Source organism: Carcharodon carcharias, chromosome 5, assembly GCF_017639515.1.
Source record: "Carcharodon carcharias isolate sCarCar2 chromosome 5, sCarCar2.pri, whole genome shotgun sequence".
Taxonomy (NCBI): domain Eukaryota; kingdom Metazoa; phylum Chordata; class Chondrichthyes; order Lamniformes; family Lamnidae; genus Carcharodon; species Carcharodon carcharias.
Genome location: NC_054471.1, coordinates 117,956,680 through 117,984,051, shown reverse-complemented (window position 1 = coordinate 117,984,051; position 27,372 = coordinate 117,956,680). Strand labels below are relative to the sequence as shown.

Here is a 27,372-nt window from a genome sequence, read left to right as displayed (position 1 = left end):
ATATGGTAAAACACTTCCTCATCTGCTCCAGAGGCGGCGAGGGTGACTTCAGGCTTATGAAATTGCTGGAGAAATTATTCAGTTCCCTGAACTAGCCACCGCGAGGTGAGGTGCGGCGGGGGGAGGGTGTACATGTACATCCAGTCTCTGTATGCAAAGTCTTATTCACTATTCAGGATTGATTGTGAATTGAAGGGAAGGCATTCTGAAAGGTCGTTAAATTCCCATTCTTTCATACATGTTCCTGTTAAACAATGGTGCCGTTTTATAACACAAAATGGCAGAAGAATGTTTTATCGTGAGGCAGTTAAACATAAGATTCATTTGTTTTCAATTGATGGACAGGATTATGCTGCTGGATTTACCGTTGAGCATCCCAAATCAGGAGGAAGTGCAGCGGAAGGAAGATAGCAAAGACCTCTATGGGGTGTGAGAAGTTTGAAGAATGAGAGGTGATCTTATTGAAACATAAGGTTCTGAAGAGACTTGACAGGTTAGATGCTGAGAAGATATTTCCCCTTGTGGGCAGACCTAGAAATTGGGGGCACAGTTTAAAAGTCATGGTCTCCCAGTTAAGGCTAAGATTAGGAGGAATTTCTTCCCTCAGAGGGTCATTAGTCTTTGGAATTCTCTACCCCGAGCAGTGGAGACTGTACCATTGGATAGATTCAAGGCTGATGTAGACAGATTTTCATCTACAAGAGTGTCAAGGGTTATGGGGGCAGGCAGGAAAGTGGCCACAATCAGGCCACAATCAGGTCAGATTAGGGGGGAGCAGTAGCGTCGTGGTATTGTCACTGGACTAATGATCCAGACACTCAGGTAATGCCCTGGGAAACCAGGTTCAAATCCTACCACAGTAGATGGTGAAATTTGAATTCAATAAAAATCTGGAATTAAAAGTCTGATGATGACCCTGAACCCATTGCCAATTGTCGTTAAAAAAAAACCCCATCTGGTTCACTAATGCCCTTTAGGGAAAGAAATCTGCTGTCCTTATCTGGTTTGGCTTATTTGTGACTCCAGACCCATAGCAAAGTGGTTGACTCTGAAATGGCCCAGCAAGCCATTCAGTTGTATCAAACCGCTAAAACATTTAACAGGAATGTAACCGGACAGGCCACCTGGCATCAATCTAGGCACTGAAAACAACAACAGCAACAGCAAACTCAGCCCAACCCTGTGAACCCTGCTAAATTCTCCTTACTAACATCTGGGGGCTGTGCCAAAATTGGGAGAGCTGACTCACAGTCTAGTCAAGCAACATAGTCATCCTCACAGAATCATAACTTACAGATAATGTCCCAGACTCCACCATCACCATCCCTGGGTATGTCCTGTTCTACCAGTAGGACAGGCCCAGCAGAGATGGGGGCACAGTCAGGAGGGAGTTGCCCTGGAAGTCCTCAACATCGACTGCGGATCCTATTAATTGTCATGGCATCAGTTCAAACATGGGCAAGGAAACTTTCAGCTGATTACCATGTACCATCTACCCTCAGCTGATGAATCAGTGCTACTCCATGTAGAACACCACTTGGAGGAAGCACTGAGGGTGGCAAGGGTGCAGAATTAATCTGGATGGGGGCTTCAATGTCCATAACCAAGAGTAGCTCAGTAGCACCACTACAGACTGAGGTATCTATCGTGTTGTGTGGCACTACCACTATGCTAAATGGGATAGATTTCAAACAGATCTAACAACTCAAGATTGAGCAGCCAATGAGGTGTGGTGGGCCATCAGAAGCAGCAGAATTGTGCTCAAAACACAATCTGTAACCGCATGGCCTAGCAAAACCCCAACTCTACCATTACCGGGTCAGAATTTTTTGCTCAGCACACGCCCGACCCGCTTAAGTGTGAAATAACATGTGATGATGTTGGGCAAGCGCCCAATGTAATCACGTACCCATGCGATATTTTGGTCGGTGGGCGCGTGCGAGAGTCGGAAGGGTGACCGCCGACAATTAGAAGGCCTATTAAGGTCATTAAAGTTGTAATTAATGGAGATTTTTCTTTGCCCATCCAAAGTTACAGTTGGCGGGTGGGGGATTCAGCCAGGCGCACTTTGCATTTTTCAGCTAACATTGTCCACGGGCGGGATGAGGTTTTCGTTATTAAATAAAATAAAATGAAAATCTATGGACAGAATTTTCATCTTGTATATATTCAGGTGACTGATTCTGATGTGTGGGCATTTTTTTCCGATTTTAAAATCTGTTTTTATTGTATTTAAATTCATCAGATCCCTGAGGCAGCTCTCTGCCTTCAGGGAACTTTCATTCTGCGCTCCCCCAAGCCGGTGCTCACTTCAGCGCTCAGCCCCCTTCTGGCCGTTAATTGGCAAATCAGCGTGAAATCGCTTTGAGGGGCCGATCGCAGACGACCACTGCCAGGCACGCCAATTGCGCGCGCCTGCCAAACTAAAACTCTTGCCCTATGAAACCAGGGAATCAACCCTGGTTCAATGAAGAGTGCAGGATGGCATGCCAGGAGCAGCACCAGGTATATCTAACAATGAGGTGTCAACCTGGTGAAGCTACAACACAGGACTATTTGCGTGCCAAACAGCATAAGCAACAAATGATAGACAGGGCTAAGCAATTCCACAACCAACAGATCAGATCTAAGCTCTGCAGTCCTGCCACATCCAGCTATGAATGCTGGTGGATAATTAAACAACTCACCAAAGGAGGAGGCTCCACAAATATCTCCATCCTTAATGATGAAGGAGCCCAGAATGTCACTGGAAAAGGTAAAGCTGAAGCACCTGATACAATCTTCAGCCAAAAATGCCGAGTGGATAATCCATCTCAGACTCCGCCAGAGGTCCGAGCATCACGGATGCCAGTCTTCAGCCATTTCGATTCACATCATGTGATATCAAGAAACAGCTGAAGGCACTGGACACTGCAAAGGCTATGGGCCCTGACAATATTCCAGTAATAGTACTGAAGACTTGTGCTCCAGAACTTGCCACGCCCCTAGCTGTTCCTGTACAGCTGCAACAATGACAAACACCCGACAATGTGGAAAATTACCCAGGTATGTCCTGTACATAAAAAGTAAGACAAATCCAACCCAGACAATTACCTCCCCATCTAGTGATGGGACGACCCCTTGGTGGTCAATGCAGCCTTGATATCAAGGGCAGTCACTCTCACCCCACCTTTGGAGTTCAGCTCTCTCATCCATGTTTGAACCAACACTGTAACGAGGTCAGGAGCTGAGTGGCCCTGGCAAAACCCAAATTCAGCTTCAGTGAGCAGGTTATTGCTAAGCAAGTACCACTTCATAGCACTGTTGATGACCCCGTTTGCCCATAATATTACTTAATTGATATTGGTAGTTTTATATAGAAGAGTAGAGTGAATGGTTTCAAAATTGTAATTACTGCTTCCACCCGGTAAACCGTGGTGTAACAGCTTACCTGTATTACTGGCACATGTGTCTCAGCTGATGCTCCTATAGTATCTGAACAACCAACTTAACATGCACCATCAACAGCACCATTTTCCCTCACTGGTAATTGGAGGAGGGATTTTTTGCTTTGACTCATCTCCCACACACCAGGAATGTGTGTGAGAAAACTGTGCTCTCCCCATTTATTATTTTCTGTCTTAATTGGCAGAAACTCACTGACATGAATTTTCAGCGCATGTCAGGAGTAGTGAAACGGAACAACAATGCAATGTTTTTTAGCAAGTTCATTCTATTTCAATGAGGCTTGCATTTGTATGTTTGCTCAAAAATATACTTGTTGCAATCTATTTTATTTGATACCAACTACATCACTCTGGCCATAATATAAAATACTACACATTGTTGCATCTTGCCTCTTACCCATCCTCTTATCTATGTCACACTTACATTTGCCTTGTATGTAATGTATGCATATGAAACTATGATACAATATTGGTCCTTGATGATAATTTTGAAATAAAAAGATAATTGTGCTTGTCTTTTTTGAGGTTTCTGGGTTTCTGGTAGTGGTTGCCTAGCTTTTCCTAAGTGTCAGATACAGTATTTTTTTAAAAAATGAGTACTATTAATGATTATTTAAGTTAATCATCAACGAGTGATTGCAATGTTGCTCCGTATCAGTGCTCCTGATGCATGCTAAAAACTCATGCCAGAGAGCTTCTGCCAATTAAGACAGAAATTTCTGAATTAGGTACAGCCATCATCATTCCTCTGATTTGCTTCTGGAGAAATGATGGCCTGAATTTTGCACTCTTCGGGCGCATGCAATTGGCGGGACCGGAAGCGGACTCGAAATGCACTTGCAGCCGCATTCAGTTCCAACCGCAATTTCATACTGGCTGGCCAATTAACAGGCAACCAGCGTGAAATGCGCAGTGAGAAAGGCTCGGTGTTGTTGGGAGGTGGCAGGAAGAGGACGGGTGCCAAGAAAAGTTGAGGGTGCGGGTAGGCGCTTCTAGCGAGCTCCCTGAAGTCAGACAGCTGCTGTGGAGCTGCCTCAGGGAACTGCAGACCTGGACAGATTAAATGAGAAGAAAGAAATGCAGCAGGCTTTTTCTACACAACACATTCAAGTGCCTGACAGTAGCACTCAAAAACACTCAGTCACCAGGTATCTTTTTTCATTATATTTCACCAGGACATTTCATCCTGCCCTGGATTGAGATTGTAGTAAAACCATGAAGCCCGCCAGACCAATCAGCCCATCTGCTAACCGTAAAAGTGGACAGGTAATGTAAAATCGTGGTCATTAGGCTTTTTAATGACCTTAATTGGCCCTTTAATTGTCGGTGGGCATGGCTCCGAGTCCCATACGCACCCGCTGACCTCAATATTGCACGCGTGCATGATGATGTCGTATATATCTATATATATATATATATATATATGTTATACATATACATTTGCCCCAGAACTTCGCCATTATGGACTGAACTTTATCAGGATCTGAAAATTTACCCTGTGGGGTTTACCACAGTGCTTTTCCTTGGTGATAATGTACTGCTTCTAGGTGCTCCCCAAATGTGAGGCTGGGGAGGATTGTTGGTGCAGGGAGGTAAGTGAGGTGTTTGGCTGTCGGAACTGAGAAGGAAGTGCTTTGGAAGGAAGGAGCCCCCTGTTTCCAAGAGCTGGGTTACAACCACTCCTGTGGCGATGGCTCAGTCATGCCTGTTTCTGTTATATTTTCTTTTAAGGATAAGTTGGAATGTAGTATTGCATCTGATCTGTGCTGCTGTAACGAATCTGCATGCTAGCAAAATTCTAGGCAAATATATGGTTGGTGAAGCTCTGCAAATTGCCTATTCTAGGGGGGAGGTGGTGGCATAGTGGTCTTGTCACTGACTCGTATTCCAGAGACCCAGGGTAATGCTCTGGGGACCTGGATTTGAATCCCACCACAACAGATGGTGAAATTTGAATGCAATAAAAATCTGGAATTAAAAGTCTGATGAAATCATTGCTGATTGTCATAAAAACCCACCTGGTTCACTAATATCCTTTAGAGAAGGAAATCTGCTGTCCTCACCTGATCTGAGATCCACGGCAATGCAATTGACTCTTAAATGCTCTCTGAATAATTAATGAGCATTAAGTGCTGGCTTAGCCTACATCCCATGAAAAAGCCTCCCGGTATGTTGATTTGAGGTAAGCATTTGTCTCTCTTAGAGGCCTTTAGAGCAACTGAGCATCCATGAGAGCTGCTCTTTAGATTGATAAGAGGATTCAGAATTCCCAGAAAATACCGGGCAGATCTTTCAACTGCAACGGAAACAAAAATTTGATGGCCAATCCAATACTGCCAGTTTTGCTGAAGATGCAAGTTCTTTCCATTATGCACTGGATGTGGAATGCAGTGTTGAGAAGGCATCAGTTATGATTGCATTGATGTGGACATTGGACTCCTCCGTCCTTAACTTCTGGTCCTGCAGAGTGTTTGATACACTATCTAAAAGCTAGAGGAAAGGTTAGTGCCCTGGCAGCATCCTTCTCTCAAATTCCAATCCCTTGAGGTCAGATTTCAAGAACTCAGCAGCTAAGAAAATAACTGGTTTCTGCTTCCACTGTTCGACTCTGATCTGCCCCATTTCTCTCATGCTCATAGAAAACAATCTCAGCCACTTAGAAAATCTCAATATAATCAGGTAGATTCAACAGAATTAACAGGGATATACAGAGGTTGAGTGAGTGGGCAAAAAATTGGCAGGTGAAGAGTAATGTGGGAAAATGTGGGAAGAATAAAAAAGCAGCATACTATTTAAATAGAGAGAGATTGCAGAACTCTGAGGTACAGAGGGATCTGGGTGTCCTGGTACATCGTTCACAAAACATTTGTATGCAGGTACAGCAAATGATTAGGAAGGCAAATGGAATTAATGGCACAAATAGAGGTTAACGGGTATGATGTTATAGCCATTACAGAGACATGGTTACAAGGAGACCAAAGCTGGGAACTAAATGTTCAGGGCTATGTGACTTTTTGAAATGACACAAAGGAAGGAAAGGGTGGTGGTGTAGCTTTGTTAGTACGAGATGGAATAAGTACAATAGCAAGAAAGGATCTCAGATTGGAAGATGTAGAATCCATATGGTTGGAGCTGAGAAATAACAAGGGAAAGAAGACAGGTGGGAGTAGTCTATAGGCTCCAGAACAGTAGATATAATGTAGGACAGAGAATAAATCAGGAGATAATGAGGGCATGTAAAAAAGGCAGGACATTAATCATGGGTGACTTTAATCTTCATGTAGATTGGGAAAACCAAATTGGCAGAAGTAACCATGAGCAGGAATTAATGGAATGTATTTGGGACAGTTTTCTAGAACAATATGTTGTGGATCCAACCAGGGATCAGGCTTTTTTGGATCTGGTAATGTGTAATGAGGCAGGTTTAATAAATAATCTCAGAGTAAAAGATACCCTAAGAAACAGTGACCATAATATAGTAGAATTTAGCATTCAGTTTGAGAGTGAGAAAATTGGTCGGAAACAACTGTGCTAAACTTAAATAAGAGTAATTACAAAAGGAATGAGGGCAGAGTTGGCTGGAGTGGAATGGATAGGATTCCAGCAGAAAAAATGGTTGATGAACAATGACAGATATTTAAGAAAATAGTTCATGACTCACAACTAAGATATGAGGAAGAATGATTCAAGGTAGGGGATAAACCAACTATGGTTAACCAAAGAAGTTAAGGATATTATCAACTTAAAAGAAAAGACATACAATATGGCAAAGATTAGAGTTAAGCCAGAGGATTGGGAAAGTTTTAAAAGCTAACAGAAGATGACCAAAAAAGTAACAAAGAGGGAAAAAATAAACTTTGAGGGTAAACTAGTGAGTAATATAAGACCAGACAGTAAGAGCTTCTTTAAATATATAAAAAGGAAAAGAGAGGCCAAAGTTAACATAGGCCCCTTACAGAATGAGGCTGGAGAATAATAATGGGGAACCAGGAAATGGCAGAGGAGTTGAATAAATACTTTGCTTCAGTCTTCGCAGTAGAAAACACAAATAGCATTCCAATACTAAATAATCAGCTAATTTCAGACTAAATAATCAAGAGGCAAAAGATGGAGGTGGGGGGTGGCGGGGAAATAAATACAATAACTATCATTAGAGAAAAAGTACCAGGGAAACTAATGGGGCTAAAGGTCAATAAGTCCCCTGGACCTGATGGGTTGCATCCTGGGATATTAAAGGAAGTAGCTACAGAAATAGTGGTTGCACTGGAAGTAATCTTCCAAAAGTTCTTAGATCCTGGAAAAGTCCAAGAGGATTGGAAAACTGCCAATGTAACACCCTTATTCAAAAAGGGAGGGAGACAAAAAACAGGTAATGATAGGCCAGTTAGCTTAATATCTGTCACTGGGAAAATGTTAGAGTCTATTATAAAGCATGTGATGGCAGAGCATTTAGTTTTACATAATCTAGTCAAGCAGAATCAGCATGGCTTCATGAAGGAGAAATCAAGCCTGGCAAATTTATTAGAATTCTTTGAGGAGGTAACTAGCAGGATAGATAAAGGGGAACCAATAGATGTAATATATTTGGATTTCCATAAGGCATTCAATAATATACCGCACATAAGGCTACTTAAAATAAAAGCCCATTGTGTTGGGGGTGGCATATTAGCTTGGATAGAGGATTGACTAGTCAGAGAGTTGGGATAAGTGCGGCATTTTCAGGATGGCGACCTGTAACTAATGAAGTGCCACAGGGATCAGTGCTGGGGCCTCAATTAGTTACAATACATATTAATGACTTGGTTGAGGAAAATGAATATACTATTGCCAAATTTGCGGATGATACAGAAATAGGTGGGAAGGCAAGTAGTGAGGATAATACAAGGAGTCTGCAGAGGGATATAGCCAGATTAAGTGATTGGGCAAAAAAAGGCAGATGAAATATAATGTGAGAGAGTGTGATGTTATGCACTTTGGCAGGAAGAATAGAGGAGCTGAATATTATTTAAATGGAGAAAGGCTGCAGAAGGCTGCAGCACAGAGAAATTTGGGAGTCCTTGTGCATAAATCCAAAAAGCTAAAAAGTTCAACAGGTAATATGGAAGGCAAATGGAATGTTAGCCTTTATTTCAAAGGGAATGGAGTATAAAAATAGGGAAGTCTTGCTAAAACTATACAAGACACGAACTAGTTGGACCACACCCAGAATACTCTGAACAGTTTTGGTCTCCTTATCTAAGGAAAGATATATTGGCATTGGAGGCAGTCCAGAGAAGGTTCACTAGATTGATTCCAGGTACGGAGGGATTGTCTTATGAGGAGAGGTTGAGTAGGTTGGGCCTGTACTCATTGGAGTTTAGAAAAATGAGCGGCAACCTTTTTGAAACATATATGGTTCTTAGGGGGCTTGACAGGGTAGATGCTGAGAGAATCTAGGACCAGAGGGCATAACCTCAGAGTAAGGGGTCGCCCATTTAAAACAGAGATGAGGAGGAATTTCTTCTCTCAGAGGTTAGTGAATCTGTGGAATTCTTTACTACAGAGGGCAGTAGAAGCTGGGTCATTACATATATTTTAGGTGGAGATAGAGAGATTTTTAATCATTAATGGAATTTAGGGTTATGGGGAAAAGGCAGGAAAGTGGAGTTGAGGGTTATCAGAACAGCCATGATCTCATTGAATGGTCTTATGGTCTTATGGCATTTTGTCATTTATTGCAAGGGGAATGGAATATAAAAGAAGGGAAGTGTTGCTCCAGTTATACAGGGCATTAGTGAGACGACATCTAGAATACATTTTTAGGCCCTCTGTATTTAACGGAGGATATAGTTACATTAGCAGTAGTGCAGAAAGGTTTCACACAGTTGATTCCTAGGATGAAAGGGTTATTTCATGAGGGAACAATCAGCAGGTTGGGCCTGTATTCATTAGAGTTTAGAAGAATGAGAGGTTACCTTATTGAAACATATAAGCTCCTGAGGGGAATTGACAAGGTGGATGCTGAGAGAATGGGCAGAATTCTCCCAAAATGAAACTCAGTACTGTGGTGGGCAGTTTCGGTAGCGCCCAGCCCGACATCTGCAATGGCAGCAACTCGCGCCCCCTTTCCATGCTTGGACCCTCATTAATTATGTAGTGGCTTGTTTTGCTCCGAGTCACCTGGTGGGTTGGGAACTGATTCTCCCACTAGCTGATGGGTCCAAGCGCCATATTTAAACGCCTGTCCATTGCTCAATCTCAATTTCTCCAGCCGACCAGAGACATCTGCAACCTATAAGAGAAAGGCCAAGAGCATCAGGCTCATGGTCACCTCCACATCTATAACAACTTACTCTTGGATTCGCTGCTGAAGTGTTTCTATCAGGCCTCTTCATGTTTCTACCAGTTGGCACTGCATCTCGCTTTGAAGCTGTGTCTCTGGTTTTCACACCATGCCCAGTGGTAGGTTCCTGCCCCACGTGAAGAACAGCACCATGTTGTATGTATTGCAAAGTCTGAGGGTCTATTGCAGCACTTTCCATGGTGAGGGAGATATCTAGGGCGTGGTTAAATCCAATGTTGACCTCGGTGAGTAAGCGACACTGTATGGTGTCATCCTGAACTCCACAAACTAATCAGTCCCGCAGCGTATCATTTACTGTGTCCCCAAAGTCGCAGTGTTCTGTCAACTGCTTTAGGTTCACTGCGATGGACTCTCCCGGAACCCTAACTCTGGAATTAAATTTAAAATGCTGCTTTATTACGGATGGCTTCGGCTGGAAGTTAGTTTTCACAAGGTCCATGAATTCATTATAGGACTTGGAATTGGGCGCGTTCGGGGCCATCAGGTTCCAAATGAGATTGTATATCCTATTGCCACATACGCTCGAGGGAATGGCTTTTTCCTTCGCAGTAATCTCACTATGAAATAAAACCCGAAGCACCCTATATACTGGCTCCAGCCTTCCATAGTTGCATCATAAGGGTCGATTCTGCCAATGAGTGGCATGACTGTTGAGTAGTCTTTCCTTTTTCTTAAGATTCGATATACTCATGGTAACAAGGCGAGGTGCAGCATCATCGCCAAATGTTATGACTCGCGGAGCAGATATGTTTTTACAAAGAACAGATAAACATTATTAGAGAGCTTTTTAGGTACTACACGCTCGATCAGGACTCTCATTAGGAAGCCCCTCCTCTACTGGAGTGCTCGCGCTTCGGGCTCATTGGTTGGAGCTTCCTGGAACATCACGTGACTCCGGATAGGCAGCGGGAGAGGCTATACCCAAAGCTACTACAGAACCAGAGGCCAAGAAATTGAGTGCAGTGGTCACTTTCAAAACCGCTGGCAGGGGACACCCTCTAACTTCACGTGGCACCACGACTTCACGGAGAATGTGGCATATTTTATGTACCAGAGCTCGGGACAAGAGCAGAATGCACCTCTCACTCATTTGTAAATAGGACACTCTTGGACGATAAACCCTAGGTCTGGTGAGCCACCCCCATTGCCTGGGTCTCCTCCTAACCCTCCTGTTCATGCTCTGGCTCCACTTGACCGTGTTCCTCCTGCTGGAGCTGCCCACAGATTTACTTCTCCCTCCTTTGCCTCCTCCATTGCATTAGGACCCTGACAAAGGCAGCATTGAGCCCTGGATCCATATCTGCTTTTGCCTTCTCTCTGAAAGGAAACATTGAAAACAGTAATGATTCAAGGGGCAACAAAGTGAAGCTCAGAAGATGACACGTTTGGAGACTGTAAGGGTCCATAGTTTTTCCTGCCCTACTTGCATGGTGGTTGATGCTGCCTTGTCCCTGAGACACTCGCTCACACATCGAGGTGACCAAGATGACATCGCAGATAGATAACATCTTGAGCCCTGAGTGGGATGCTAAAGTTTCAGTGAGATGAGTGACCCAACCTAGCTCTGTGCTCCAGTCTCTGATGTGGCATATTAATGACCAATCAGTTGCTCATGGTCAATAAGTGGGTGCCCTTTGGTCCATTAGGAGTGTCACATCTGGTGAATATGTGACAGGCCTTCATTGATGGATTGCTATATATGATAAAGGTGTGCCTCCTTCACTGTTGCCTGCTTTCCCAAATTCTAATTTCCTATGTGTTACTCTTGAAATGTAGTGACTGTGATGTGAAGCCACTGAGTTCCCAATGACACCCTGACTGTCCCCTGATCTCCCCCCTCGACTGTCCCCCCCCCAACCCACCTCACTAACCCCTGGCACAACTACCCCACCGACCAGCCCCCAGCCACCTGACTCCCTGCGATATGACCTGGCTATCCCCAACCATGTAACTCCCCCCAACCAGACCCAACTACCCCTCAATCCACCTGACTAGCACTCCAATCCTGCCCGACATCCCCCCACAACCCGACTTGACTACCTCCTGACCTGACCACCCCACTACCCTGCTGGCCCAACATGACAGCCCCAGGCCTATCCACCCCCCAACAAGCTGACTACCCCCACCGACCTGACCTGACCTGACTACCACCCAACCGCCTGATAAGCCTCCGAACACGATCATACCCTCAACCATCCGACTACGCCTCGCTGTGACTACTTACTCACCCACCTACCCACCAAAGCGCCCCGACCACTCACCCACCTACCCACCCCAAACACTCACCCGCCTACCCATCCAGTCACTCACCCATTCACTCACCCATTTAGTAACTTACAAAGACTTTAAACTTACCACACTAGCACCATAAAGGTCCTGTCTTCCCCCAACTCTAATCTGCCCAGAAAGGGCTCCTCAAGGGACACAGCACTGCACATTCCCTTGACAGCTGGGGTCGGAAAATTCCGGAAGAAATGTGCAGTAGTGTCAGGTTGGGAGAATCTTCAAATGCAGCGACAATCCGCTCATCATTGCCGCTGCTCAGAAGATTCGGGTGTATAATTCTGAAACTGCTAAAACTGAATAAGATGAATTGTTTCTTTGACTCCAGTTCATTTCTTAACTGCGCATCATTGTGTTCCAGGAAATTATGAGGTAAAGTTTCTCATTTTAGTAAAAGAACTTACCAGAAGATGTTTATAGGTGGCAATTAAAAAATGACTACAGGCAAATATTTCAATAATGAAAAACACACTGGAGGTTGGTCAGCACCTGAACAAGAAAGTCAGGTGAATATTTTGGGTATGGATCCAAAATCACAAGAATTGGTTCTCACTCATGCAAAAATTAAGAGGCTTTGTTTGCAATTTTTATAAATGATCTACTGGAGTATAAATTATATCATGGATGGAGACTTGTAACATCTTATCGTCACCCAGCAGCTCATGCCATGCAATTTAGGTAGGGTGGATGAGGTGCAATAAATTCCCACTCAGGGCATTAAATGGCTCATGAGTGACATCCTGAGGCCTCCAGCATCTTTTCCTTTTAAGTCATGTTTATTGGGACAGAAATTGGCAATTCAAGGCTCAATGGATGATGCCAGGGAGTAAATTTAAAGGACCAAAAAAGAAACTTAATTTTGCTTCATTGACAATTTTACTGGCCTGTTTTCCTTTGATCGCTGTGTCTTTTATCCCCCTCTTCAGCTTTAGTTTGATTTTGCAGCACCAGTGGAGTATTTAATGTGTTTCCAAATGGGAATCCTCTATCCTGAGGTACCTGAAAGAAGAGAAACACCCTGAAAGAATGGCAGACATGTTGCAAGTGAGGTGCTCCGTGCCCATCTACTGTTATTCATACTTTAGGCTGCTTTTTACAGGTAATGGTTGACGGTTTGCACCACCCACCAGAAGGAAAGTTGGCTAGAAGCTGACTCACTCCATGCAAGCTATAATACGCTACGGGTGGGCTAGCCTGTCTCACAATAGCACATCTGCCCCTCACTGGGGAGGGAGCCCTGCCCTCAGGAGCTGTCAGCCAATCTAATTGGCTGACATCTCCACAGTCCCAACAGTGCTAAGAGCTCAATAATGGGCACTGCTGGGACTGCAACCAGCCCCAAGAAGAAGGCCCAATGGATCCCAGAGTGACAGAAATCTATGGTATTGGGCAGAGAGGGTTTGGCTAGCTTAGGAAGGGGGCCAGAGGGAGTGTTGGGGGTGGGGTGTATGTCTTGGAGAGCAGGCAGATCAGATTAAAGGGGGTTAGTACCTTAGGGTGACTGCTGCTGATGTGCAAAGGGCACCAGCAAAGGTAGTACCTCCACCTTCCTTCTCTCCCTTTGAAGTAGCAGGCTGCCCATTCCCACCTGCCTGCCTTTGCCAACCTTATTATGGCATGGGCACCGTATTATCCGGATCAATTGGAATGTTAGCAAGCTCAACTGGCCTTTAATTATTTACTTACATATGACGGGCAGACTGCCGATTTTGGCACCCACCCACCTACTGTGTTATGGGGGTGAGCTCGGTGGTGGGTAGGAAGGGCTAGGTGACTGCCCTATTTTATGTTCCGACTCCCCTCACCGAAAACATGCCTGGCAGGGGTGCACAAAATCCAGCCCTTTGTAACTGAGCCATGGGTAGCTTTGTTATATATTCAATACAGTCAAAGACCACAAGATAGATTGTGGCCACTTGTCTAGTTGCACAGATAAATATGATCCCTGACTAACCATTGTGCAAGATAAAACCAAAAAAACTGCGGATGCTGGAAATCCAAAATAGAAACAGAATTACCTGGAAAAACTCAGCAGGTCTGGCAGCATCGGCGGAGAAGAAAAGAGTTGATGTTTCGAGTCCTCATGACCCTTCAACAGAACTGAACCAGAGCTGCCAGACCTGCTGAGTTTTTCCAGGTAATTCTGTTTTTGTCTTGTGCAAGATAGCTCTTCAGATGTGGCCTTAGACTTTCATGTTCTACGACTATAAACAAGTTGCAAAGCCAAATTCCTGACAACATTTTTATGTATGTTCCTAGGTATGTTTTAACACATGAGCATACTCTTTCCAGAGTGAGAAGTTCTGATTCTGTTAAAGTCTTTGGTGAAAGAATAACTGCAAATCCTGTATTAAAAAAAAACAGATGCAATAATGATTGTAATTTGACTGCAAATGTCTTGCAAGTCCCTACTAGTTTTCAAATAATTGCTTTTCCCTCCAAGGTAAGTATTGAATTAAGGTTCCTGCAGCTTATTGTCATTACTCCAAGCATCACAGAATTAGTCATTTCTTTATTGATGCACATTTGCAAATGATCCCTAAGCATGTTTCATCAATTTTGAACTTGAGCAATGTAGGAAAGGGTGCCCATCTGCTTTGGATAGTGGTTATATGTTAATACACTACCTCATTTTTTTTGAACAAATACTGGATAGGATCCAAAAAAATACCAAGAATAGGGGTATTCTTACAGAAATGGTTTCTCAATACTAGTTTCAACGCTGCTTCAGAATATTTAATGAATGTTTATCAGGAGCAGATAGAAAGTCATGTCTGTATGGAGGAATGTTTGTTCTCACAATTCTATGAAGAATTGCCCTTCATTGAAATAAAATGGCATGAAACACTTGTTATTTAAAAGAGTATAAGCCCTTCATTGATACAATTATACAAAGTTTGGGTCATTTTTCTGAAGTGTGAATTTGCTCTGATAATATCAAATACTGCAACTGTTGTAAATATCTAATAGAACTTTAATGACAAAGAAAGAATACAACATATTTCTGACAGATATTTCAGATCTGTATTTGTCAATTGGATGGTTTCAATGTGTACCTCATGTACCTGGTCATTTCTGATTAAGAAAGTTGATACTCTTAGGACATCAATGAAATATCACCAGATACAACAACACCCTGCATTTATATAGTACTCACATGCAGAAAGCCATTCAAAGTCATTTGCCGTGAGAAAAAGGATACAGTGGATAATGATCTTGAGGAAAGGGGGAAAATAGAGAAGCTAGTATCTGGAACCAAAGGCATGGTTAAAGAGGAAGGTTTGGAGGTTGCTAAAATCAGGTGACAAGAAAAAAGTAACTGGTAGAGAGTTGCAGAGGGCAGGAGCGTTTAAATTAGTGTATTGTTAGTCAACAAATACACAGTTGCAACAGACCGACTGTAGCTCTTCAAGTTACAAGGAGACCCGGAAAAAGAGCCTTAAGAACTTGTGCATTGCAGACCAGCTCTCTTGAGAAAACACTGCAGTTGATTGGCCCACATGGAGGCAAACACTGACATTTGGTTGAGTGTGTTTTGAGGACTACCTGTGCCAAACTCACAATGTCCAACATGGCCAGAGCAAAGCCAGAGGTAACATAGCTGGATAAACTCCCCCAATCACCAAACTGACAGATCTGTGGACGTCCATGCCAGTCTCGCATCGACCCTTCAGCCATGAGATAACTCACAGAAGACAATGAAGTCCTTGCAGCTTGTACATGATGGAATAATGAGGAGTCTATCACCGTTCAAGAAAAAGTAAAATAATCAGCTTTACTTCTGCTTCACTCCATTTGGCAAGCACAGTACCTGTTTACTTCTTACTTCATAATATTTTATGGAGATTTGTCTCTATACTGTTGGAGGAAATAATTTTTTTTTAATTCATTCAAAGGATGTGGGTTTCGCCAGCTGGGCCAACATTTATTGCCCATTCCTAGTTGCCCTTGAGAAGGTGGCGGTGAGCTGCCTTCTTGAACTGCTGCAGTCCATGTGGTGTAGGTACACCCACAGTGCTGTTAGGAATGGAGTCCCAGGATTTTGACCAAATGACAGTGAAGGAACAGCGATATATTTCCAAGTCAGGATGGTGAGTGGCCTGGAGGGGAACTTTCAAGTGGTGGTGTTCCCATGTATCTGATGCCCTTGTTCTTCTAGATGGTAGTGGTTGTGGGTTTGGAAAGTGCTATCTAAGGATCCTTGGCGAATTCCTGCAAAGCATCTTGTAGACGGTACACACTGCTGCTACTGTGTGTCGGTGGTAGATAGAGTGAATGTTTGTGGATGTGGTGCCAATCAAGCAGGTGCTTTGTCCTGGATGGTGTTGAGCTTCTTGAGTGTTGTTGGAGCTGCACTCATCCAGGCAAGTGGTGAGAATTCCCATCACACTACTGACTTGTGCCTTGTAGATGGTGGACAGGCTTTGGGGATTCAGGAGGTGAGTTATTCGTTGCAGGATTCCTAACCTCGGACCTGCTGTTGTAGCCACAGTTTTTATATGGATAGTCCTGCTCAGTTTCTGGTCAATGGTAAACCCCAGGATGTTGATAGTGGGGGTTTCTGTGAATCTAATGTCATTGACTGTCAAGGGACGGCAGTTTCCAACTCTTGTTTGAGATGGTCATTGCCTGGCACTTGTGTGGCATGAATGTTACTTGCCACTTGTCAGCCCAAGCCTGGATATTGTCCGTTCTTGCTGCATTTGGACATTGTCTGCTTCAGTATTTGAGGAGTTGCAAATTGCTGAACATTGTGCAATCATCAGTGAATATCTCCACTGCTGATCTTATGATGGAAGGAAGGTCATTAATGAAGCAGCTGCAGATGGTTAGGCTGGGAAACTGCCTGGAGGAACTCCTGCAGTGATGTCCTGGAGCTGAGATGACTGGCCTCCAACAACCACAACCTTCTTCCTTTGAGCTAGGTGTGACTCCAAGCAGTGGAGAGTTTTCGCCCTGATTCCCATTGATTCCAGTTTTGCTGGGGCTCCTTGATGCCACACTCAGTCAAATGCAGCATTGATGTCAAGGGCAGTCACTCTCACCTCACCCCTGGAGTTCAGCTTTTTTGACCATGTTTGAATCAAGGTTTCAATGAGGTTAGGAGCTGAACGGTCCTGGCAGAACCCAAACTAAGCATCAGTGAGCGGTTATTTCTAAGCAAGTGCCGCTTGATAGCACTGTTGATGACTCCTTCCATCACTTTACTGATAATCGAGAGTAGGCTGATGGGGCGGTAATTGGCCATGTTGGATTTGTCCTTTTTGTGTACAGGACATACCTGGGCAATTTTCCACATAACCAGGTAGATGCCAGTGTTGTAGCTGCACTGGAACAACTTGGCTAGGGATGCAGCAAGTTCTGGAGCACAAATCTTGATATCATGTGGAATGAATTGAATTGGCTTAAGACTGGCATTTGTGATGCTGGTGACGTATGGAGAAGGCCGAGATGGTTCATCCACTTGGGGTATTTCTGGCTGAAGATTATAGCAAGTCTTTCAGCCTTATCCTTTGCACTGATGTGCTGGGCTCCTCCATCATTATGGGTTATTTGTGGAGCCTCCTCAATGGTGATGGACAATTGTTTAATTGTCCATCACCATTCATGACTGCATGTGGCACAGCTGCAGAGCATAGCTCTGATCCATTGGTTGTGGACTCACTTAGTTCTGTCTTTCACTTGCTGCTTATGCTGTTTAGCATGCAAGTAGTCCTGTATTGTAGCTTCACCAGGCTGACACTTCATTTTTAGGTACTCCTGGTTCTGCTCCTGGCATGTCCTCCTGCACTTTTCATTGAGCCAGGGTTGATCCCCTGGCTTGATGGTAATGGCAAAGTGAGGGATATGCCAGGCCAGGAGCTCACAGATTGTGGTTGAGTACAATTCTGCTGCTGCTGATGGCCCACAGTGCCTCATGGTTGCCCAGCCTTGAGTTGCTAAACCTGTTCAAAATCTATTTAGCATGGTAGTAGTGCCACACAACATGATGGAGGGTATCCTTGATGTGAAAACAGGACTAAGTCTCCACAAGGTCTGTGTGGTGGCCACTTCTATTGGTACTGTCATGGACAGATGCATCTGAGGCAGGCAGATTGGTGAGGATGAGGTTAAGTATGTTTTTCCCTCTTGTCAGAAGTGGCCACCGAACCGCTTTTCGTGATGGACATTGAAGTCCCCCACCCAGAGTAAATTACACGCCCTTGCCACTCTCAGTGCTTCCTCCAAGTGGTGTTCAACATGGAGGGCAGTACGTGATAATCAGCAGGAAGTTTCCTTGCCCGTGTTTGACCTGATGCCATGAGGCTTCATGGGGCCCGGAGTCGATGTTGAGGACTCCCAGGGCAACTCCCTCCTGACTGAATACTGCTGTGCCACCACCACTGCTGGGCCTGTCCTGCTGGTTGAACAGCACATATCCAGGGATGGTGATGTCTGGGACATTTGGTGGGATTTTCTGCATTTGCCCGCTGCTGCAATCTTCCAGTCCCACCGCAAGTCTTCTGGCTAGGGCACTGCCTCACCACGGCAGGTCCCGCCTGCAATCGGGCCAGAAAATCCCGGCCATTGCCTCTAAGGTGTGATTTCATGAGAATGAATCTATCAGGCTGTTGCTTGACTAATCTGTGAGACAGCTCTCCTAATTTTGGTGCAGCCCCAAGATGTTGGTAAGGAGGACTTTGCAGGGTTGACAGGACTGGGTGTGCCGTTGTCGATTCCATTGCCTAGGTCAATGCCGACTGGTCCTTTGTGACTTTTTAGCAGTTTGTTACAGCTGAGTGGCTTGCTAGGCCATTTCAGAGTCAACCACATTGTTGTGGGTCTGGAGTCACATGTAGGCTCTAAAGGGAATTAGTGAACCAGATGGGTTTTTTTTACCACAATCGACAATGGTCATCATTAGACTTTTAATTCCAAATTTTAACTGAATTCAAATTTCACCATCTGCTGTGATGGGATTCGAACCTGGAGCATTACCCTGAGTCTCTGGTTTACTGGCGACAATACCATTATATCACCACCGCCTCTCCCCACTAGCATTTAAGGAATCAATAAGATTTCCTATTAAAGTTGGTACTCATTGAGTCATTGTGTGAGAGAGGTGAACAGCAAGATAATGGGAATGAAGTGAATGTTTGGGGAATGAGAAACATTGAACATCTGAGAAGAAGGAGGGGCATAGAAACAGAGAAACATGTGGTAGAATCTCAGAAACACCCTACAGGTGGAGGACAGAGGAGAGAAAGGCTGTAACTGGTGCTGTTAAGTAGATATGCATTCCAAACCTGTGGAAAATGTATTATTTGCGGCACCTAACCAAAGTTATATAATAGTTTTAATAAGGATAGTAAGCTGTGACAAAATTTCCAAGATTATAAAATAAGGGGTGAAATTTTGAAGGGAGTGCAGGAGCAGAAAGATTTGGGTGTATATGTGCATAGATCATTGAAAGTGGCAGGACAGGTGGAGAGAGCAGTTAATAATGCATATAGTATCCTGAGCTTTATTAATAGAGGCATAGAGTACAAGAGCAAGGAGGTTATGCTGAATTTATATAAGACACTTGTTAGACCTCAGCTGGAATATTGTGTACAGTTCTGAGCACCATATTATAGGAAGGATGTGAACACATTGGACAGAGTGTAGAAGAGGCTTACAAGAACAGTTCCAGGGATGAGAAACTTCAGCTATGAGGATAGATTGGAAGGGTTGGGACTGTTCTCCTTGGAGAGAAGAAGACAGAGAGGAGATTTGATAGAGATGTTCAAAATCACGAGGGGGATTGACAGAGTAGATAAGGAGAAGCTATTCCCACTCATAAAAGGATCAAGGATGAGAGGGCACAGATTTGAAGTGATTTGCAAAAGAAACAAGTGTGACGTGAGAAAAAACTTTTTCACACAACGAGTGGTTTGGGTCTGGAATGCACTGCCTGGAAATGTGGCGAAGGCAGGTTCAATCGAGGCATTCAAGAGGACATTAGATAATTATTTGAATAGAAACAATGTACAAGGTTACAGGGAAAAGGCAGGGCACTGGCACTAGGTCATAATACTCATTTGGAGAGCCGGTGCAGATATGAAGGACCAAATAGCTTCCTTCTATGCCATTAAGGTTCTGTGATTCTGTGAAGATAATTCTAATCTTATCACAGGTTTCCATGGTATATTTTTAGCACTCCGATTTTTCTAGTTCACATATTTATGTGTGGTATTAAAGAAAATGACAATGATTAAAATTTATTTTAATTTAATAAAACACAAAATTACTTAAAATTTATATCTGGCCATGTATGTTTAATATTGCATGAGCTCTTACCATGTTGAAGAAATTGATACTAGATGTGTTAGTAATTCCAATCTGCACGTGCATGGTTTCTGCTTCTAGCAACTCATCCAAATGCTTATCAATGCTGCATTATGCAAAGTTACTAATGTAGTGCTTCTTTCCATCCTGTTGGTGGTGCTGTGTGTACAGTGCGAAAGCTACTGAAAGGACTGCATCTCTGCAGAAGCAGCTCACAAGATCTAAATTTTCTGGAATCATCTGCACAGACATGCTGCAACATGCTTTTGAAAAAGATGTTGGATTGTTTCTGAAGCTTTCTGAAAAAGGGAAAGGAATTCCCCTCTAGTCCCAGACATTGTGATTTTTTTTGTCACAATTAGTCACATCCTTCTCCATCTTTACTCCTTTTAGATATTTTATGTGAGTGCATGACAACAGCGGATAACTTAGCTTGAGTGGGGGCAGGGTGAGCTGGGGATTGATATCTCATTTCACAGAACAATTGGCTGCAAGGAATTATGATTAACTCCAACCATCAATTTCATTTCAATTTTCCCACTTGATTTTTGTGAATAACTTTGTTTAAATATTGCTCATGATCTCATTTAGGGCCTTCTCACCATTTCAGTTACTACAGAGATGCAAAGGTTGCAGTCACAATAATTAATCAGAGATGCACAGTCAGGGAAGACTACTAACAACAACAAGGATGTAGTCAAGCTGCTGCTGAAGCTGCAGAATGGTCTAACTGGCCTGGCCAAGAGCGTATAGGAGAATCACAAACAGGGTATAGAGGGTGTTTAGAATATAGAACGGTCCGTCACTAACACTTGTTAAAGCAGGGTCCATAAATTCTCTGAAAAGTGAACTACTTTTTTAATTGCACAAAAGGCATATTATGACTATGAGAAATGATCATAAGAGCAGGATTAGATTGGGTTGTTCGTGTGGTGAATAATGCTGGTGCAGATGTGTGGGGCCATGTTGCTTCTTTCTGTGTTATAACATTATTGTATATTAATTCAGTTTACTCAAGCTCAGTAAGCTCATCATATTGAATTAAACAATGCATGATCCTTTCATGGGAGGTATCAGCACCATTCATAGTACAAGTAAAAATATATAATTTTTTTAAAAAAAAGAAACAGTCTGTAGAAAAGTATGAAAGAATGCAGTGCCATGTTGTAATACCAATACAGACCATATGATCACAGGCCTGATTCTCAGCCTGTGCTGAGTTAGCTGATTTCAGCAGGGTAGCATTTGGGATGTTACAGCTGGTCTCAGAATCCTTGGGTAAGAGGGAGGGGACAGGAAAGAACGTAAGCTTGGTTTTCATGTTAACCTCTGATCCTTATTGGAAAATTTGTGCCAAGTGGATATGAGATGAGAATCAGGCTTTACGGGATTGCACTCTGTGCTTGAACAGTCTAAACACTGATCAGTAATCGAGCGCAGCAACATGGACAAAGTGTAAAACTTGTGCATGGTGAACTGGGCTCCAGCTGTAGTCAGTGCTTTATAGAAATGGATCATTTGTGTGAAAGAAGTTTTCTCTGGAATAGACATGATAACTAGGGCTGGAATCCTATGAACTTTCAGCAGTTTTATGCCTCAGGTGAGAGAAGGCAAGACTGGAGATAGGAACTCTTTCCTGCTCTGTAATCACCATTTCTTTGTCTCTTCCCTTTCCTCCATAAAGATTTAATTTCCTTATATGTACAATTTCACAAACATCAGGCTCTGGTGCATCACCCGACTATCAATTTTCATTTAAGATTAGGGTGGAACAAACCCAGGGTGTCCAAACAAAACAGCGGGTTGTCGATAAAGAGAAATTTAACATGAAAGAGCACAAAAAGTGAATCAGATGAAGACAACCGAGTGCCACAAACCAAAAAGGCCTGTCCAAGGCAACCCAGCCCACCAGTCCTCCAAATATGACAAGAACAAGACCTGGAAGAAGAGTCAAGCCTCCAGACCATCCGAATTTATGAAGTCAGAGACTTGGGAAGGCGGAAGAAGGGGTAGCACGTTAAAAAAGATTGTATTGTAGATATGTTCAGTAAAGAATTGGAGGGGAGGTGTAGTAATGGTCTGTAGACATGAAGTAGTCTGCGCTCTGGTGCGCTTTAAATATGGCGCCAGCAGTGAGGAAGCGCTGAAGACACAGTGTGGTGGGCAGATCCGAGCCCACCCGCCAGTGATCCTGTGTGTTTCCCGTGAATGCATAATTAATGAGGTAGGACACACCGGAAAGGAGATGATACGGTGCAAAAACCCGCCATTACGGCCGGCAGGTAAAACATCTTTTTTCACACCCGCTACTGCACTTAGTTCCTGTGGTGTGTATTACAAAGCCCCTCCTGACCGGTCAAGTCAGTGAAAGTGCATTTTAAGAAGCCCAATGATGTACTCGATGATGACTGTGGTGGCAGTGTGACCTTGATTGTAGCACCCCTCTGCCTCACTCTGGGGGTTTTACACTGGAGGAATCAGCAATGTATGCAAGGGTTAGCCCTTGAACCGAGGATCCATCTGTCAACCTGGCCTGGGGCTTCAAAAAGCTCTGGGAGCTGGGAGTTGTGCAAGATGTATACATTATGACAGCTCCCTGGGAAACGAGCACAGACCTGCATTATTCTTCTCCTGTGGTCACACACCAGTTGTACGTTCAAGGAGTGAAATCCTTTACAATTGACAAATGCAGCAGGCTATTCCCAGGGGGATTTATGATCACATGAGCACATATAGCGAGACCACAATCAGGTCAACCATGGAAACCAGCTCATGGAATGGTGTAGCAGGTTTGATGGGCCAAATGGCCAACTCCTGCCCCGATGTTCCTAGGTTCCTATGCAAATCTGCCCTCTTTACACGTGCAATTACTGCAATAACTGCGGGTCTCATTCACACGATTTCCCTGCAGCCTTGGGAGCAGGAGAGGATGCGAAGGAGAGCTCTTGCTGTCCAACAGCTCAGGCCTCAAGGCCAACAGCAGGCAACACCAGAGGGGGAGGCTGCTCCAGGTGCAGACATCCAGTGACCACGGGGTTGGAGGGTGAAGGGGATGGGGTTTGGGGGCTGGGGGGGTTTGGTTGACCTTGGGAGGAGGGGTTGGGGGTCATAGGTCGAGTGTGGGGCATGGGGTAGAGGTCGAGGGTGGGGGATGGGTAGGAGGTCAGGGGTGTGGGGAGGTTCAGAGGTCCTGTGGGGTGGGTGGGGTCAGGTGTCAGGAGTGTTCAGTCTGGCCTGCGGGGATTTGGGAGGGGGGTGGTCAGAGGATCAGAGGTTGAGGTGGGTCAAGGGGTCAGGATGGAGGTGTTGGGGGGGCGGGGTGTTGGGTCAGAGGGGGGCTGGGTAAGGCCTATAAGGAGTGGTCAGATTGGGTCAGGGAGGAGTCGGTTTGGGTCAGGAGTGTGTCAGAGGAGTTGGGTCGGGTCAAGTTGGTGGAGGATTGGATTGGGGGTTGGAGGCTGAGAGTCAGGCCCGCGGGTAAGGAGGAGTCTGGTGTGGGTGGGGTGAATCCTATGGGGATTCTGGGGGATGGAGTATACCATGGGAGCTGGTTAGTAAGGGGGTGGGGGACTGCCCTGGGAAAGTCAGAGTGTGTGGGGAGTCCCGTGGAGTTGTGGGGGGTGGGGGGAGGGGTGGTGGTCAGTCTGGGCCTTTACAATAGTTGCCCAGAAGTTAGAAGGGGTGTCAATACTTCTAACTTTTTCTGAGTTATTGGTGTAACCCTGTCAGAACCATCCGAAGTTTGCAATTTAAATTCCATTTTTGGATGGTTCCAGTGCAGGGCAATTGCCCAGAGGAAGTTTATGTTTCTGGACAATTGCCATGCAAACCTTTACCTGTGAAGTTCCGAAAGGGATTCTCCAGCGCATCTTTGGGGGTAGCCCCCAATCCGACACTGGGAAGCTCGCAAATTACAGCCCCCTGTCTCATTGCACATTACCAGGTCTAGGATAGTCTGCCCTCTGGCTGGCTCTAAAATTTACTGTTCTAAGAAATTGCCCATAAAACTCTCTATGAACTCATTTTCCAGGCTATTTTTGCCAATCTGAATTTCCCAATCTACATGTAGGTTAAAGGCACCCTTGAGTATTGTGGTATATTTCCTCCACACCCATTTCTTTCTTCTGTATGCTCTTGTGCTACAATGTAGCTACTTTTAGGGGGCCTATAAACTACTCCCACAAGAGACCTTTTACCTTTACTATTTCTTATCTCTATTCAAACTGATTCTACATCTTGCTCTGTCAAGCTAAGGTACTTCTCTGAGTACTGAACTAATGCCATCCTTAATTAACAGAGCTACCCCATTATCTTTTCCTAACTTCCCGTTGTTCCGATATGTCAAATACCCTTCAACATTCAGATCCCAACTTTGTTCACCTTTCAGACATGTCTCTGTAATGCTTATTAGGCCATACATATTTATCTCTATCTGTACCAACAATTCATCCCTTTTGTTACAAATGCTACCTGCATTCAGATTCAGGGCCTTAAACACTTTTTTAAATTATTTTTGGCTTCACCTGCTGGTGCCTCTTATGGTTATATGTTCTGTCCCTTCCTGTTGCACTCATTATCCAATTTACTGCACTGCTCTATTACCTTGTTGTTTCCCTTTACTTTAATATATCTCCTCTCACATGATCCCTTCCCCTCGCTATTTAGTTTAAAGCTCTCTGTACCATCCTAGTTATACGATTCGCTAAAACTCTGGTACCAGCACGGTTCAGGTGAAGACCGTCCCAATGGTACAGCTCCCACTTGCCCCAGTACTAGTGCCAGTGCCCCATGAATTGAAACCCATATCTCTCATACCAATCTTTGAGCCAAACATTCATTTTTCTAATCTTATTTACCCTACAGCAATTTGCTGGTGGTTTAGGTAGTAACCCACAAATCTTGAAGCTTGAGGTTCTGCTCTTTAAATTGGCCCTGAGCTGCTCATACTCCCTATGCAGAACTTCTTTCCTAGTCCTACCTATGTCATTGGTGCCTACATGGGCCAGGACCATTGAACCCTCCTGCTCCCACTGCAAGTTCCTCTCCAGCCCTGAGCAGATGTCCTTAGCCCTGGCACTAGTTAGGCAACAGAGCCACTTGGACTCACGCTCTCAACTGCAGAGAACAGTATCTATCCCCCTGACTATACTGTCTCCCATCACTACCACATTCCTCTTCGCTACCTCCAATTGAATGGCATCCTTCATCATGGTGTCATAGTCAGTCCGTTCATCCACCTTGCAGTCCTTCTCCTCATCCACAAAGGCAGCAAGCGCCTCATACCTATTGGACAAAGTAAGGGTCTGAGGCTTCTCCATCACTATATGTTGGTTCCCCTTACCTGCCTGACTCGCAGTCACACCCTCCTGTCCCTGACCACTGACCAACCGTAAGTTTCTGCCTAACATAAGGGGTGTGACTGCTTCCTGGAACAAAATGTCCAGGTAACTCTCCACCTCCCTGATGCCCCGCAATGTCCACAACTCAGACTCCAGCTCAACAATTTGGAGCCAAATTTGCCTAAGCTGCAGATACTTTCTGCAAATATGGTTGGGATCGCAGTGCAACCTACAGGTTCCCACATGCAGTATGCTTGTCTATTGTTCAAACTAATTGTTAGGGAGTCCCTTTAATCAGCCAGTTGAACTCAACATTAACTCCACACACCCAAAACTATCCCACCCTTTAGACCTATCATCCATTTTTCAATTTCCTGCTTGACCTACCCACCCCCAGCCCCTTACAGGACACTAGACCCTTCCCTCCACCACACCTCCCTGCTCCAGAACACCATCCTCTGTCCATCCTCCCTTTCCTCCACTGCAGCTCACCACCAAATTTTCAACATCCACCACCTTGCACCAAAGAGTACAACATGGTCAACTGTTCACCTTGGTCACAACTGCACAAAGCCGACTGGTGCATGACATCTTTGTGAACCGAGATTCTCGTGTGCCACTGACTTTATCCCAAGGGTAGGGCTTTACTGAAAACTGTTTCAGGTTAATGTGTATTCATGACATGCAAATATATTACAAGTCCAAACCCGCCACAGGCTGGCGTGATTTTCAACATGGTGCAAATGTGTCACTGGCTTTTTTGCTGCATCTCAAGCCACTGTCAGGAAATTGAAATTTTGCACCCTGCCTAATTAAGTCACATTTCCCACTCTGGTGGGCTCCATAAAATTCCCCCAAAACATGGTGCCAGAATTGAACACAATACTCCAGTTGAGGCCAAACCATTATATTGTAAAGGTTCACATAATCTCCTTGCTTTTGTGCTCTATACCTCTTTATAAAACCAAGGGTCATGCACGCCGTTTTCTCAAGCAGCCCTGCAACCTTCAATGATTTGTGCACATATACCCCCAGGGCCCTCTGCTTCTGGACCCCTTTAGAATTGTATCCTTTATTTGATACTGCCTCTCCTCATTCTTCTTCCCAAAATGTATCACTTCACACTTCTCTGCATTAAATTACATTTGATACGTGTCCACCATTTAGACAAGCTTGTCTATGTGCAGTGCCATAAATTACAAGTTTCTGTTGCTTCATTGTGATGAGAGCATTGCTGGCAAGGGCAGCATTTATTGCCCATTCGTAATTGCCCTGGAGAAGGCAGCTAACCACCAGCTTTACATGTTTATGCAGGTGCCCTCTGAAATATGCCACCCTTCTGATGCAGGTCAGTACAGATGCTTGAATTGTGTGCAATGAGTAAAAATGAAACAAAGTTATATTTATTCCAATCTAGGATACTAGGCAGAACATCATCTTACTGAAAAGTTGAAGAAGGACAAATCAAATGTACAGTCTAGGAACTTGAATCCTTCATGACAGAGGTGTGAAGTTTAAGCATGGGGCCTGCTCTCTAGCAAAAGCAATGGTTCTCTTGTGAAATGATTAAACCTGAATGCTGTCATTAGTCTTCATTAATGAAGTCTGTTCAATTAAAGTATAAAATAAAGCATATTTAAATTTTGAATACCTA

General features: G+C 44.2%; 1 long non-coding RNA gene across 1 annotated transcript; it reads left to right on the top strand.

Annotated features, from left to right (window-relative positions):
* The first annotated feature begins 3 nt into the window (after positions 1-3).
* Positions 4-27,372, top strand: LOC121278454. The gene is made up of 3 exons (XR_005943149.1): positions 4-105; positions 4,622-4,712; positions 27,136-27,372. It is a non-coding gene; the product is annotated as an uncharacterized LOC121278454 (long non-coding RNA).